This window comes from Setaria italica, chromosome II, assembly GCF_000263155.2.
Source record: "Setaria italica strain Yugu1 chromosome II, Setaria_italica_v2.0, whole genome shotgun sequence".
In the NCBI taxonomy this organism is placed as follows: domain Eukaryota; kingdom Viridiplantae; phylum Streptophyta; class Magnoliopsida; order Poales; family Poaceae; genus Setaria; species Setaria italica.
The window spans coordinates 23,933,839-23,947,246 of NC_028451.1; positions in this window are offsets into that span (position 1 = coordinate 23,933,839).

Here is a 13,408-nt window from a genome sequence, read left to right on the forward strand (position 1 = left end):
GTGCCACCGCCGCCAGTGCTGCCGCCTCCGCCACTACCGCTTTTGTGAGGTAGATCCGAGTGGAAACATCTTCCCTAAGGCGAGGTTGAATCCATCGAATGCGCTCCAAGAAGATGGGCAAGAAACCCGAGAAGGTCCAAGGCAAGGTTCTGGCGACGAGCAAGGTTAGATCCAAGAAGGGGAAGGAGTTGGTGCTGCCGGCACCGAAAGTGGGGTCGACGAACCAGACTGCTCCGCCACCACCTGGAGCAACTTGGCAACACTCAGTGATGAAAGAAGAGGGAGTCCAAGCACTGGTTGATGCCAAGCTTCTTCAGCCGAAGGAAATCATGCAGTGGCGCCCCACATTTCCCAATGCGTGGCAGTTCGAGGAGCACCCGGCGGAGACGGTGATGCTTGCTCACTTCGTGGAAAGGGGACTGGCCGTGCCTACCTCCGACTTCTTCAGAGGTATTCTCGAGTACTACAATCTTCAGCTCGTCCACTTGAATCCCAATGGAGTACTATACATGGCTATATTTGTACATTTGTGTGAAGTTTTCCTGGGAGTACCTCCAAGTCTCGAGCTATTCAGGAAATTGTTCCGTTGCAAGCCTCAGCCGAGTGCCCAGCGGACGGAGGTTTTTGGAGGCGCCGGGTTCCAACTTAGGAACTCAAATGCATATATTGAGTATAATCTGACCGACTCCCATGGGGACTAGAAGAAAAGGTGGTTCTACATCGGGAACCATGATCCTCGTCTGCCTGTGGTGAGTGGTCACGTGCCCAAGCATGCGGAAAATTGGGTAAGCGAGCCTGAGGATACCCCGGAGCTTGATCTTCAGATGCAGCAGATCACCGAGTTGAAAGCACTCGGTCTAACTGGGATCAATGTGGCAGCCAGCTTTCTGAAAAGAAGGGTCCAGCCACTTCAAAAACGTGCTCACCCGGGAAGTGAGTACAAAGGTCTGAAAGATCCTTCGCGTATGTCTGAGGAGGACATATCTGATGATGACGTGGAGGCGCTGCTGGCGAAATTCTTCAAGAACTATCAGGGAGTTCCAGTGATCCCTGCGGCCCTTCGCCAGTATGAATCCTGGTACGAGCCAGAGGTGGTAAGTATTTCCTTCCTGACTTGTTTTCTTTGGACTTGTGAATCTTGTTGCTGACACCGATTTGCTGTTTAGAAGTCCCGAGTACTTGACGGCTATGTGGCACAGTCGGAAGAAGAGTCAGAGACCGCCGCCGAGGAGTCAGAGGGTGAACCGTCTCGTCCTGTCAAGAGGCGCAGAGTAGTCCACAAGATGGCTGCAGCTGAAACTGTTGCAACCACTAAAAAGTCTCGGGGTACCACGGTATGTAGTTGATGACTTGTGTGTCACTGATGAACTCGAGATGCATTATTGATGTGGTGAATCTTTTCTTGGTTCACGAAGGCTGTAGATGAGACTGTCTCTAAAGAGATAGCCGCGTCCAACCCTGAAGTCGGTGATGTGGCCGTTGACACATTGCCGGAGAAAATACTGTCAACAGCTGTGGTAGCCCCCGAGTTAACCGCGCCAGCTCCATCAGCTGCCGTGCCACCCACTACTGATCAGGCGGTGCTGGGGCTACCTGCTGGAGTAGCAAAGGAGGTGTCACCAGTACTTGCTACTGGCACCTTGCTGTCAAATGTGATCGCCAGTGGTGAGCGCTGTCCTTTTCAATTGTAGTCATATGAGTAGTATTGTAGTCTTGACTTCAGTTTTGTAGGTCTTGGTGAGAAGACGGCGCCGGCGGTTGTCCCCGCGGCTCCAAATACTCGACCGCCTGTCATCGAGAAAAAAACGTGTGCGACTGCTGCCACGCTCAATCCGGTGAGCCTCCTTGTCTTGTTGGATTCCGTTGGATTTTCTAAAAATCGTGTAGTGACACTTTGGTGATGCAGGGATGCAGAGGAAACTATCCCTGTAGAAACAGGGGTAGTGCAAAATCCTTTGACTACAACATCTGTTCCCTTTGAGGACATGATTGTTGAAGAGGTACCCGAGGTTGACCCGGGTCGTCTTGGAGCTACGATGTCGATGCTTCAAGACGTGATTCACTCGGTAGAGGAGCCTGCTGTTGCATCAGGCTCGGGGAGTGCCGGCCTATCCTCGTCCTCTCGCGGAGTGCTGGCTGTAGTTGAGAAATTCAAGTGAGCGACTGCTCGAGGTAAATGCCTGTATTTAGTTATTGTAGTCGTGGTCGGTAGCTGATATGGTGAATGTTGTAGGTGCTGCTCTAAGTACAGTTTCTCTTGTGGAGAGTACCCGAAGGCCAGTACTTAGCCCGCCTTCTGACTCAGAGCTTCAGAGGGCCATGGATGTGTTCCGGGGCATCCAGGTATATATTGCTGATGTTACTGCAGAACCCGAGTAGTCGTGAGGCGTGAAACTTACCACAACGTACTCGGACCTTTTCAGGAAAGAAACCACCAGCTGGAGCAGGAGTGCGCCCAACTGAGAGAAGCGCTTCGGGTTCATGAAGTCGGGGCGAAATCCTTTGCCGTGGAACGCGCGGATCACGCCGTTCTGCAAGAGAAACTGGAGAGCCGCTATAAATCCTTGAACAAGAAGTATCAAGGTAAGCATTGCGACTACTTTGGGTGTGTTCAACTCTAGTTGGCTGTGGCCTAAGTTCTTTTGCTTTGTAGAGCTCAAGAAACAGGAAGCGTCTGCAAGGAACCAAGTCATTGATTGGAGGAACGCTCACGACCGAGTGGCAAATAAAGCCGAACATCTTCGGGCCGCGCTCGCTAAAGGAGAAGCTGCATGCGAGCACCAACGGGACCGAAAGATGCAGAACGGCGTGATGCTTGCCATGGCCATGGTGGCGTGCAGAGATCATGCCCAGACCTTGGGACGACTTCGTGGCGAAATCCAAGAACTGTCTGGAGTGGCCGAAGATTTGGTGAACGCCATAGCCCCCGTGGAAGGCGCAAGGCCGCAATCGCTAGTAGAGCGGATAAGAGCTGCCCCGAGTAAAGTAGCAGGACTTTGCAGGACTGTTTGCAAACAGGTGCTTGCAGTTGTGAAGTCCTACTACCCAAGGGCAGACTTGGCGGCAGCTGGAGATGGCGTGGCGCGTAACTGCACAGAGGAGGCCTATGCTCAGTACCTTGAGGAGGCGGAGCCCATTGCAGCCAAGATGTCGGAGTTCGTCTCCTTAGAAGAACTTTGAGCTTTTGTGTGTACTCTTGGTCTTATCCCAAGTATGTTGATACTTTTGAATATCAAGATTTTGGATTTTGGAGTGTGTTGTCTGTCGAAAAATGTTGTTGAATCTTCGAAATGTTGCAACTCTGCTATGCCCGATCTTTCAAGGGTGGAGCTCCACCTCGCCCGACCTTGAGTCCTGGGGTCGGAGGTGCCCGACCCCTCGAGGGAGGGACTCCGCCTTGCCCGACCCCGAGTCCTGGGGTCGGAGGCGCCCGACCCTTCGAGGGTGGAACTCCGCCTCGCCCGACCCTAGGTCCCAGGGTTGGAGTAGTCAGAGCCTCCGTCATGTAAGCTATGCTTCGCGTGTAGTAGTCCCGAGAGTCGAGTAGTCGTAATGCTGTTTGAGTACTTGTCTCCTAAAGGACACGGGTGTACTGTACTCAGCTGTCCTTTGTTAATGTACGGGTGGACTGTTGTCTTTTGTCCGTTGCAGAGGCACGAGTGTACTGTGCTCCTTTGTCTGTTGCAGCATGAGTGCAGGCACATGGGCAGAGGCAGGAGTTGTCAGACCTATTGATCACGGGTGCGCAGTAACTCTTGGACCGGTGGTAGGTGTAGCTTTCGACTATAAATAGGGCCATGCGCTGGTCGAACCAACTCAAGCTCCTGAGTAGCGATGGACTGCCTGCGGTTGCTTCTTTTTGAGTGTAGAGAGCCAGCAAAGAGCGCACCGGTGCTAGAAGATTCCTCGTAGATTAAGACTACCTTGCCTCCACAGGCTCTTGCGCTCGTAGGGATAGCCGCGATGCTAGAAGAATCCTTGTAGGAGGGTTCATCGCCTGCCTCATCTCGTAGCTACTGATCCAGTGAAGTACGCGCTGGAACTCGCAGCGAGTGATGGGTGATGAGTGCCGCGGTCTTCATCCCGCTCTGGAAGGTGGTGGAGGTGCGGCCGTAGAGTAGATAGGCCTCGCAAGGCTAGCAAAAGAGCAGCCTTGGTGCCCTCTGGGCGCGTCTTCCCGGTTTTGACGTTGCCGCTGTCCTGGTGATGGCGGTAATGAAGTACCTGGACGTGCCTTGGGTAGGATACCTGGGCGTGGCTGCGTTTTGTGCAGCTTCCTTGCGTGTAGGCCCTTCCTGCGGTCGGTAGACCTAAGTGGCCTTGTGATATAGTAAAAGCCTGAGGCTTAAATGCAGCCCGCCAGTAGGCAGTTCCTTGTAGTTTTTGTTGAGCCGAGTCCTTGTACTCGTATGTAATCTTGATGTATTCTTGTTTCAGTAAAGATTGATTGAAGAATTTGTATCAGGGCAAGTTTCCTTGTTGTATTGATAGCGCGTTGAAGCGAACACCCCTTGAAGTCAGCAGTCAAGTAGTCGTTCCAAGTAGTCCCCTTGGAGTGAGTACTCGAGTGCTGCTATGGGTAATAGCGATAGAGGTGTTCTATATTCCAAGAGTTTGGCACCTGTTCGCCTGAAAGCTCTTGGAGTCTGTAAGATCCAGGTCCTGTAACCTTTGATACGATGTAAGGACCTTCCCACGGTGAATTGAGTTTATGCAATCTTGACGTGTCTTGAATACGCTTAAGGACCATATCACCCGAGTTGAAAGATCTTTCCTTGACGTTGCGGTCGTGATAACGCCTTAAACCGTCAAGGTATCTGGCAGATTGTACAAGTGCTGCGCATCTTGTTTCTTCCAAACTGTCGATATCCGTTCACCGTGTTTCTATTGCAAGTTCTTCGTCGTATTGTTCAACGGGTGGTGATTGCCACATGATGTCAGCGGGTTGTATGACTTCTGAACCATATACCATAAAATAAGGTGATACTCCCGTAGTCTTGCACGGTTGGGTACGCAGGCCCCACAAGGCATTGGGTAACTCTTTGAGCCATCGGCCGCCTTTGATGTTGCCGACGTCATGTAGTCGTTTCTTCAGAGCATCGAGTATCATGCCATTAGCACGCTCGACTTGACCGTTGGCTCGCGGATGAGCAACCGAGACATAGCGAACGTCGATGCCGCTGTTCTCACAATATTCCCAAAAGTCGTGATTGTTGAAGTTTGACCCGAGATCTGTAATAATCCTGTTGGGAAAACCATAACGATGTACGATTTCATCCAAGAAATTGAGAACTTAGTCTGCCTTTGGGCAAGTGACTGGTTTGACCTCGATCCACTTGGTGAACTTGTCGATTGCCACAAGTACTCTGTTGAATCCCTCTGGCGCGGTTGGTAACGGGCCAATCATGTCGAGCCCCCAGCAGGCAAATGGCCATGTTGGAGGTATTGTGACGAGCTTGTAAGCCGGCACATGTTGTTGTTTTGTGAAGAATTGACAACCTTTGCACTTCTGGACTAGTTGCTTGGCGTCGGCCAAAGCCATCGGCCAGTAGAACCCTGCTCTGAAAACCTTGCCAACTAGTGTCCTTGAAGAGGCGTGGTTGCCACAGATTCCTCTGTGAATTTCTTCGAGGATTTCCTGGCCATCTTCTCTGGTGACGCATTTCATGAGTACTCCAGATGATGCACCTTTCCTGTAGAGCTTGTCTCCGACTAGAACGTAATTCTTTACTCATCGGGAGATTTGCTCAGCTTTATTCTTGTCGGATGGTAGCTGGTGATCTTTGATGTAGTCGATGAAGGGTGTCCTCCAGTCGACCTCTATCATCATGATCTCTCGAGAGGCGTCAGTAGTCGGGACTACTGGCGGTGTGACTTGTTCAGGTATGGATGGCTTGTGTAGTTCGTGTACGAAAATTCCTGCTGGAACTTCTGCACGAGTTGAGCTCATTTTGGATAAGACGTCGGCGGCAACGTTGTTGTCGCGGACGATGTGATGGAACTCCAAGCCGGAGAATTTGTTTTCCAAGTTACGGACTTCTTTGCAATAAGCGTCCATGTTGTCCTTGTTGCGGTCCCACTCATCATTGACATGGTTTATGATGACTAAGGAGTCGCCGTACACCAGTAGTTGTTTGATGCCGAGGGAGATCGCAAGGCGAAGGCCATGTAGTAGTGCTTCGTACTCGACTTCGTTATTGGATGCTTCCCGGAATATCTACAGCACGTACTTGAGTTGGTCTCCTTTGGGAGAGATGAGTAAGACGCCTGCGCCGGCCCCTTCAAGTTTGAGGGATCCGTTGAAGTACATTACCCAATGCTCCGGTCGTTCGACTGGAGTAGGGACTTGATTTTCAGTCCACTCGGCTATGAAGTCGACCAAAGCCTGAGACTTGATGGCTATCCTTGGCTTGAAGCTCAAAGTAAGAGCCCCGATTTCGACTGCCCATTTGGAGATCCTACCCGTGGCATCTCTGTTATGGAGAATTTCGTCAAGCGGGAAGTCAGAGATGACTGTGATGTTGTGCTCTTGGAAGTAATGGTGCAGCTTCCGGGAGGTGAGCAGGATAGCATATAATAGCTTTTGTATCGGTGGATACCGAGTTTTGGAGTCCGAGAGTACTTCGTTGACGAAGTAGACAGGTCGTTGGTCCTTGTAGGCGTGGCCCGGTTCAGACCGTTCGACTATTATTGCCGTGCTGACGACATGAGTAGTAGCGGAGATGTATAGGAGCAAGTCCTCATTCGGCGAGGGAGCGGTGAGTACAGGGGGCTTTGACAGAAAGTCTTTGAGTTGTGTAAAAGCCTGATCTGCCTCTTCAATCCACTTGAACTTGTCCTGGCGTTTGAGAAGCTTGAAGAAGGGTAGACCCCGTTCTCCAAGTCTCGAGATGAAACGGTTGAGAGCGGCCATGCAGCCGGTGAGTTTCTGCACATCCTTAATGCTGGCGGGAGCCTGCATGTTTGTGATGGCAGATATCTTCTCGGGGTTGGCCTCAATGCCGCGATGGCTAATGATGAACCCGAGTAGTTTGCCAGAAGGTACTCCGAAGACGCACTTAGTAGGATTGAGTTTCCATCGAAAAGCGAGGAGACTGGAGAAAGTTTCCTCCAAGTCGGCAATGAGTTCCTCCCGGTGTCTTGTTTTGATGACGACGTCGTTAACATAAGCTTCGACATTGCGATGAAGTTGTTTTTCAAAGCACATCTGTATGGCCCTTTGGTAAGTTGCTTATGCGTTCTTGAGTCCGAAAGACATTGTTTTGTAGCAGAAAGCTCCAAAGGGCGTGATGAACGCTGCTTTGGCTTGATCTTCCTCTTTGAGGCTTATCTGATGATAGCCGGAGTAGCAATCAAGGAAACATAGCAGGGCGCACCCAGCGGTGGAGTCGACCACTTGATCGATCCTGGGTAACCCAAAAGGATCTTTCGGGCAGTGTTTGTTGAGGTCGGTGTAGTCGACACACATTCTCCATTCGTTGTTTTTCTTGCGAACAAGCACAGGATTGGCGAGCCAGTTAGGATGGAAGACTTCCTTGATGAATCCTGCCGCGAGTAGCTTGGCTAACTCTTTTTTGATGGCGTCGCGTCTGTCCTGAGCGAACCGGTGTAGTTGTTGCCGTTTTAGAGTAGCTTTGGGGTCAACATTGAGGGAATGCTCGATCAGTTCCTTGGGCACACCTGGCATGTCGGCCGGCTTCCAAGCGAAGATATCGTGGTTAGCCCGAAGGAAACTGACGAGCGCGAGTTCCTATTTAGGATCCAGCCCCGTTCCGATCAAGGTTGTCTTGGAAGGATCTCCGGTCTGGAGGTTGATCGATTTGAAGTCTTGCTCACTGGCAGGTTTCACCTTTGTGGAGCCCAACTTGTTTTCAGGGATCTCGAGTTCAGTTGGATGGAGTTTCTTTGAAGCTGTGAAGACTTGCTGCATGGGACTGGGAGATTGAGTAGTCGCAGCGATTTCCACGGCTTCGGTGTCACACTCGTAGGATCTCCGGAGATCTCCTTGTAGCGTGAGCTCTCCTTTGGGACCTGGCATCTTGAGTACCATGTAGACATAATGTGGTATGGCCATAAATTTTGCTAGTGCTGGCCGTCCGAGTATGGCGTGATAAGAAGTCTCGAAGTCGGCGACCTTGAATCTCATGTACTCGGTGCGGTAGTGTTCCTTAGTTCCGAAGGTGACTGGAAGGACAACCTGTCCCAGCGGTATGGCCGCGTTCCCGGGTACAATGCCGTAGAAGGGTGAATTCGTTGGAGTAAGCATGTTAGTGATGTCGAGGCACATTTTCCTTAATGTTTTGGCGAAGATAACGTTGAGGCCGCTCCCGCCGTCGATGAGTACTTTGGTTAACTTGGAACCTGCCACGACCGGATCCAAGACTAGTGGAAAACGGCCGGGTTCTGAAAATTTTGTCCATTGATCTTTTCTGCTGAAAGAAATTGGAACTTCCGACCACTTTAGCAGTGTGGGGTCCGTCGGCTCGATGGCCATGATCTCCCAGAGTACGAGTTTGTTGGCTCGCTTGGATGCTGTGCCAGGGATGCCACCATAAATGACGTTGAGGGTTTTTGAGGCTAGTTGGAAATCGTCATCTTCATCTTCGTCGTTGCGGGCTTTGTTTTTACCCTTGTCTCTGTTTTTGGCGTACTCTTCAGGAGTTGGTGGTGCTAGTAAATCTTGCATGACTTGGCGCATGCTGTAACAGTCCAATGCGGAGTGCTTGCTAGTCGGGTGCCATGGGCACTGCTTTTTGAGTAGCTCCGTGAAGGTTGGTCCGTCGTCGTTTCTGCGCTGTCCCTTTTTCCTGGAGGTGGTCATGGTAGCAATAGTGTTGTCAGGCTTCCTTTTGCGATTATGATTACCCCGATAGGAATTCCGAGCATCGTTATGACGAGTTTTATCTGTGTCATTGTTGTGGGTGTTGTCACGTCCGCGATTACGGTGGGAACCGAACCGTTCACGTTCTTTGTCTTCTTCATCGGCCCATTGTTGCACCATGAGCTTGAGTTTTTTGACATCGGCTGGCCGTCGGTGACCGAAATCTTGGTATGTTCGTCGATCGTAGAGTCCGTTTTGGAAACACTCGATGACGTCTGCTTCAGAGATGTCTACTATGGTAGCCTTCTTTTCGAAGAACCGTCGTAGATAGTCACGTAGGGTTTCGCCCTCTCTCTGCTTAATTTGTTGTAAATCAATCTTGTTGTCTGGTCTAGCCATGGAGCCGGCGAAGTTGTTGGTAAAAGCTTTTGTCAAGTCTGCCCAAGAGTCGATGGATTTGGGTTTGAGTGACTCGAGCCAGGTCAGTGGTGCGGGTTCCATGCATATGGGGAAATGAATGACTTTGGTGTCGTTATTGCCACCAGCTGCTTGGACGGCTAGCGAGTAACAGCAGAGCCATTGAACTGGATCTTGCTTGCCAACATACTTGGTAATGCCGGTCGGTTTGAATTTTTCAGGTAATTTTGTTTTCATTACCCGGTTTGTGAAAGCAGGAAAGTGATTGTAGCTGTCGATTTCCCTTTCGCGCCGGTTGTTGAGGATTTCTCGTAGATCGCTGATGTTGGATAACTCGCGGTTCTTCCGAGTAGGACGAACACTTTTAACCGAGTTGGTGCAGCTGGCTTCACCTACATCCTTCTGTTGAGTAGGAGCTTTATGCTTGCTTGGACCCTGGCTGTGTTGCCGGGGTTGGTTGACTGCCTCATCGTTTCGTGGGGCGGCATTTTTATCTGCAGCCCCCTTACTTCCATCTGTAATGCGAGGAACAAACGGGATTGGTGATTCTTTGTCAAGCAGCTTGTAAGCTTGCTCTGCGAGTTGTGCAATTAGTCCATTGCCACGCTGCACGAGTTGAGTTGTGGCTACGTTATCATTATCTTGAGGCATCAATGTCGTCAAAATGTTGATGGAAGCGATAGCCGCGAGTGGAGTATTGTGCTCCTGAGCCTGAACTGCGTTGAAAGCTCGTTCAAGATTTGTAATAGGGATATTTGTAGCCATTGAATGTCGACGCTCAGCTCGAGTAGTATTGCGCGCCCTTCGTTGCTTGCGCTGTTCAGGGGTTTCATAGTCGGCTGTAGACTCATCGTCAGAGATGTTATCGACTTGTGCTAGTCACCCGGGGGTTCTATTCTGGCTAGTTCCCAGGTTGTTAATTGGAGTAATAACAAGTATCTCCCTGTTCGGGTAGTAGCTTCCGGAACTTGATGTAGCAATCTCTGTGTAGCTTCCTTCGTGGTTGGATGTAAGTGGAACGCCTTCTTGATATGGCAAGTTGTCTATGTGGGCGATGAGGCGCGAGTCGTAGTCACGGTCGAGGAAAGATGGTCGAAGTCCCGGCCAGTGGACGAATCTGCCTTGCGGTGTCGAAGTTATTACCAACCCTTGGGCTGGGCCAGATAATGGTATTTCTGGTGAGTAGGATGAGTTGGAGTCAACGTCCTCGTCATGCCCGAGTTCAACTTGGGTTTGAGCAAGAAAATCTTGATAGACTTTTGTTGCGTTGTAGAGTTCGTGCGGGAACCGCTTTGAAATCAAGACTGATTTAGATGCTGACTGGGGCCGAATCCGAGGTGAGTCCGACCCTGAGTTCAGGGGTCGGCTGAGCCCATCCCTGTGAGGGAGTAGCTCCACCTCGCCCGACCCTGAATGGAAGTCCGCCTCGCCCGACCCCGAGTCCAGGGGTCGGGAGAGCCTGACCCCTGAGCGAGAATCCGCCTCGCCTGACCCCGAGGCCTGGGGTCAGCGGAGCCCGACCCTTGAGCGAGGCGTTGGCGTAGTCCGAGACGAAATCGAATCCGACGCGTAGTCGAACTTAAGCTTGTTGACTTTGAAATCTTGATTTTTTCCGGTCACTTCTTCTGCTTTCGTCTTCTGAGTGTCGATGACCTGGTGCCGAAACGATCCCGAGCCTTCGGCGACGCAGAGCCAGGATCCGAAGACGAAGGTGGCGCCGGCTTCAATGAAGAAGACGGGCCTAATGATGACTTTCGCCATTGAGTTCGCGCTGAGAAACTCGACGAGCTCCCCTACCTGGCGCGCCAGCTGTCGGTGTTTTAGACCGGCAACCCGCCTAGGGGGTACCCTAGGTGGTCTTTTATGCGGTAAGGGTCGTCGAGAATCAAGGAATCCATGGTGACGCAAGGAACACGATTTAGACAGGTTCGGGCCGCTAGATCGCATAATACCCTACGTCCTGTGTGTTGGTTTGTATTGATGTATGTTCTGGTCCTGAGGGATCTGTCTTGAGGGGGGGTCCCTGCCCGGCCTTATATACCCGGGAGGGCAGGGTTACAAGTCTGAGTCCTGGTCGGGTACTATTACAGAGTTCTACTCGGTATCGTCCCGAGTAGTTTTCCATAAACATACAAGACTAGTCCGTGTAGGATACGCCCATCCTTGTTCTGATTACGTCCGAGTACGTCCCTTAGTGGGCCGTCCAAGGCCTACTCGTGGGTCTGGGGAGTAGTCCCGACATCCCGCTCTATGATGTCTATGATCATGGCCTTCTTGTCGAAAAAACAGCGTAGATAACTATGCAAGGTCTCGCCTTGTTGTTGTTTGATTTGTGACAAGTCGATCCTGTTGCTAGGATGTTGCATTGCCCCTTCGAAGTTTGTGAATGCCGCCTTCAGTTGGCTCCACGTGTTAATGGAGTTCTCTTATATAGATTCGAGCCATGTGAGTGGCCCTACCTCTATGCAAATGGGGAAGTAGATGATTTTGGTATCATCGTTTCCTCCCGCCACCTTGACTGATAGTGAGTAGCACCTCAACCACTGGACTGGGTCTAGCTTGCTGTCGTACTTGGTAATACCAGGAAGTTTAAACTTGTCAGGTAGAACCGTCTTGCGTACTCATTTTGAGAAGGCGGGAAACCCATCAGAATCTTCTCCTGAGTAGTTGACTTCCTGCTCTCGTTTGCGATGGCGCCCTTTGATGATGTCACGAGCGTCGCGATTCTTGTTGAGCTTCTGACGGAGGTCGTGCGTTGGTTGCTCAGGCTCTGGTTAGGGCCCACGATGGCCGCGGCCTCCCGAGGATCCCGTTCGACTACCTTCTGCCCTGTGCTGACTTGGTTTGGGGTTTTCAATTCTAAGAACCTTGTTTTAACTCAGTCTGACATTCTCGTTGCGACTAGGTCTGGCGCTACTACCACGATGGGAAGAGGTGCGTTGAAATGAGCCGATTGGGCTCTATCGATCAAGTTGCTCGTATGCATGCTCTACCAATAGAGACAATTACCTGGTGTACTTGGTTTGCGGCATGGCCTAAGTAATCAGGTCGATGGATGCGATGGTGACGAGAGGAGTGTGATGGTGATGTGATTGAATAGCTTCAAACGCATGGTCCAAGTTCATGATGGGTAGATCAGATGCAAGGCGGCAGCGATGATCTGCTTGTAGCTCGTTTCTTGCTCGTCGATGATTCCTTTGACTTTTGGTCTCTTCTCCTTCTACGTTGGCGGTGAGCTCATCCGCTGACACGTCATTTGGATGGTGCTTGCGTCGCGGATGCCTTTCAGGTGGCTATTTGCTGTCGTCCTCTTGAGGAGCGACGATGGCGAGTAGTTCTTGTTCTGGAGAAAAACTACCCGAGCTTAATGTGACAATCTCTGTAGGGCCGTCTTCTTTGTAGATAGGAGATAAGGGGTACCATCCTGGTATGGGAGAGTATCGAGGTATGCGACAAGGCGTGACTCGTTGTTCTTGGCGAGAGCAGAGGGCTTCATGTTGGGCCAGTAAACAAATCTACCTTGTGGAGTGGATGTGATCAATAGGCCCTGCTGTGGACCTGATAAAGGAGTATCCTCATCCGGATCCGAGTAGTAGTTGAGGTGCTCAATCGAATCCAAGTTGGATTGAGATCTGGATAGGGTAGCTTGGTAGACAACACCCGAGTTTCAGAGTCCGAACAGGAATCGACTTGTATCATAGACCGATTCACACGATGGCTTAAGCGCCAGCTCGTGAGAACCAATCCGACTGGTGGGAGAAGTCGAGTTGTATTCGGACTCGTCCCTTGATCCTCAGGAGAGGTCAAAAATTTTGTTGAATTTTTCAACGAAATCCTCCAAAGCTTGTCGATGAAGGTTGATGTCGTAGTGCTTCTCCTCTAGGGCAGGCGCGATGTGACGGTAGAAATTTTCAGCACTGTCGGCGATGCAAACCCAGGAGCCAAAGACGAACATCGCGCCCGCTTCGAACACGACGGTGGGCTTGATGATGACTTGAGCCATCGAGTTCGCCGGTGGATCTTTGGCGAGAGCCCCTACCTGGTGCGCCAGCTGTTGGTGTTTAGACCCGGCAACCTACCGAGGGGGTACCCGAGGTAGTGTTTTATGCGTAGGGCTCTCCGAGATAAGGAACTCGAAGGTGAATCGAACACATGATTAGATAGGTTCGG